This window comes from Sapajus apella, unplaced genomic scaffold (genome assembly GCF_009761245.1).
Source record: "Sapajus apella isolate SASKATOON/1434 unplaced genomic scaffold, GSC_monkey_1.0 scaffold3, whole genome shotgun sequence".
NCBI lineage: Eukaryota > Metazoa > Chordata > Mammalia > Primates > Cebidae > Sapajus > Sapajus apella.
This window is the reverse complement of record NW_022436943.1, coordinates 13,335,406-13,338,361: the sequence shown is the minus strand read 5'-3', so window position 1 is coordinate 13,338,361 and position 2,956 is coordinate 13,335,406. Positions and strand designations below refer to the sequence as shown.

The 2,956-nt window shown below is 36.3% G+C and overlaps 1 long non-coding RNA gene across 1 annotated transcript in view; it reads right to left on the bottom strand.

Moving 5' to 3' along the window:
• Positions 1 to 398: 398 nt before the first annotated feature.
• LOC116531167 overlaps positions 399 to 2,956 on the bottom strand; it is an 18,992-nt gene continuing 16,434 nt past the window's right edge. The window contains exon 3 of the long non-coding RNA XR_004260300.1: positions 399 to 409. This is a non-coding gene — a long non-coding RNA (uncharacterized LOC116531167). The remainder of the gene's footprint in view (positions 410 to 2,956) is intronic.

Here is a 2,956-nt window from a genome sequence, read left to right as displayed (position 1 = left end):
AAATACAAAAAGCCAGGCATGGGGGCACATGCCTGTAATTCCAGCTACTCGGGAGGCTGAGGTAGGAGAATTGCTTGAACTCAGGAGGCAGAGGTTGGAGTGAGCTGTGATCATGCCACTGCACTCCAGCCTGGGCAACAGAGCGAGACTGTCTCAAAAACAAGAAACAAGCAAAAAGCCTCCCCCTCTCTGATGAAGTTATCCATGTTTTCACTTGTTTTCTTGAACACTGAGAACATATTTTTTAAAATTGATGTCTGAAACTTCCAATGTCTGATTTCTTTGTAGGTGTGTTTCTAGTCGGGGTTTTTTTCTTTATTTTTAATCACTCGTTTTGTTCTCCTAGTGGTGTTTATTTGTAAACTGCACATTGAGTGTGAAGTGTTGTAGAGACTCTGGATGATGGTATCTTCCTTTGGAGAGGATTTAATTCTTTTCTGGCAGAGAGAATAGAAACATATCATCATGTTGCAATTATAGTTGGAGAATCTATGGCTTATGCAGTCTTTCTGGGGGCTTGCTCTGTTTATTTTGTCCCTAAAGTGTAGTTTTATAGGGTTTTCAGTTTTAAAACATGGATGTTTATTAGAGTTTGTGGGTTTTCTTTCTTTCTTTTTTTTTTTTTTTTTTGGTAGTCCCTAAATTCCAATGCTTAATCTCACAGCACTGTGAGACTAAAGAATTCTCTGCTTAGATTGTATCCTCTTAGGTTTATTTTCTGCTTCACTTTTTGGCATCTGCCCTTATGTAGCTTATGAATCATCAAATGCCTTGAGGAGAAAAGTGGCAAAGACTGTTGAGGTTGCCTCTGTTATTTTCCACTTGGCAGAATTTTGACCCATTGTCTATCCTAGTTGTGTTTGATATATTCACAATATTGTCTTTTTTTTATTTGTTCTTGTTGAAAAATCATAAAAGTTGGATGATTTTATTTTTTCTTGCTTTGGAGGTAGGGGTGTGGGGCTGTTACCTGAGACAAGCTACTTTATCATAAGGAGGAAAAGAAGTACTTATTAAAATCTTCATCTAAAGATTTTGTAAAAAAAGAAAAAAAATCTTTATAGATGAGTTAAATCTTTAGTTTATTCTCATTTGAATAAAAAAAGCAGCTTTTAAGAAAAACATATAGAAAGGACACATTTTCTTATTTTCTGTTTTAGGAGTTTTAAGATTAGATATTAGTTTGTCTCGATAAACTAATTTAAAAAACAAACATGAGGCTCATATTGTTTTTATGGAAGACTAATTGAAACTCTGGAAAAGATAAAAATATTAGAAGAATAGCTCAGATAATTGACACTAAGAATAATTTTACATGGAATAATTTGTGTTTGAAGGGGGAAAACATTAATTGGAGTTTAAGAGCTAAAGAACATCTGGGAACTTTGTTTTGTATTTATACAGAACAATTTGTGTATTATTCTATGAAGCACAGAAAATCCTATAAATAAAACCATATAGGTGAAATTCTCTAAGGGACATGTAGCTGTGTTGTAGGGCAAGTTCATTGTGGTTTTAATTTACAAGTTAGAAAGGACTAGAAAGTCACTAAGTGAACAATGAAAAATGTCTTGTTTAAGAGCAGATAAATGAGTACGAAATTTTTGTCCATTTGATAGTAGAAGTCATTGGTTGTAGAAACGTTGATAATTGTGTTGCTTGTTCTTGTAGTTGCTGATTTTTGTGGGGGCAGCATTGTGACTAATACATATAGCATATTGAAGACCAAGATCTGATTTTTTATGTTATCCAAATTCCTACCTAAGGGGTCTAGGGAGTCATGCCCTACAAACCGTGAATTCTCATCATATGGGTTTTATTTAACTCTATATATTGTGACTGACTTTTCCACCTGACTTTGGCATAACATTATGAGACAAGGAAAAAAAATATTTAACCTTAAAATATATTTCCTTGCCATACATTAAAATTACCCTTCAAAGTCTCTTGTGGGAAGAATCCACATTTGTTTTCTTTCCTTCCATCCCAGATCAAGGAGATAATCAACTTAGAGTCAGTCACCCTTTTAAGTCCTATAAAAAACAACTTAAAACCTGCTATCTCTAAAGTCTGCTATCTAGGAGCTTCTGCACAGCAAAAGTTGGTCCCCACAGTACTTTATCTTTTAACCTGAACATTCCTTTCTATCAGTCCCAGCTCTTCAAACAACCTCAACCAATTGTCAACCAGAAAATGTTCAACTTAACCTATATCCTCATCTACTTTGAGTTGTCCCGCCTTTCTCAACCAAACCAATGTATTTCTTAAATGTATTTGATGGATGTCTCATGCCTTCTTAAAATACATAAAACCAAGCTGTGCTCCCATCACCTTGGGCACACGTTCTCAGGACCTCCTGAAAACTGTGTCATAGGCTATGGTCACTAGTATTTGGCTCAGTAAATCTCTTCAAATATTTTAGAGTTTGACTCTTTGTCAACAATATAAAAAGAGACTGGTGCCCAATGTGGGACCTCAGAGAAGACTCAAGACCCCAAAGGAGTTGCCTGAAAGTGGAGCTAAGGTACCAGCAGGAGCCCATTGAAGCCCCACTGAGTCCAAACTCCTCCTCCAGTGGAACTGGTAAGTCCTCCTGAGCCCAGAACCTCCCTTAGGTTCATGGTCCTTGATTTATTCTAAGCTGGTTTTTCCCAGGAAGTTGTTAAAGGATCCGAATGCAATTTGGAGATGCATTTCTAAAGGGTCTCGATTGCTTTTCTCTCAGAATTAACTAAGAGCAAGGAGAAAACAAGGAGAATAACCCCCCCCCCCACCCTTTGAGTACTTCATAGGTTTTATGGCACCTCTACTTGAAGTAATACGGGCTTTACGCACATTTTACTTTAAGGAAAAAGAGTCCCAGGGTCGACCTGCCAACTATAGAGTTTCTAAATTCTCTTTCTCTATTTTCTTTTCTACTTGCCTTAAATCTGCTATTTTCTTTTCTTTTTCTTTT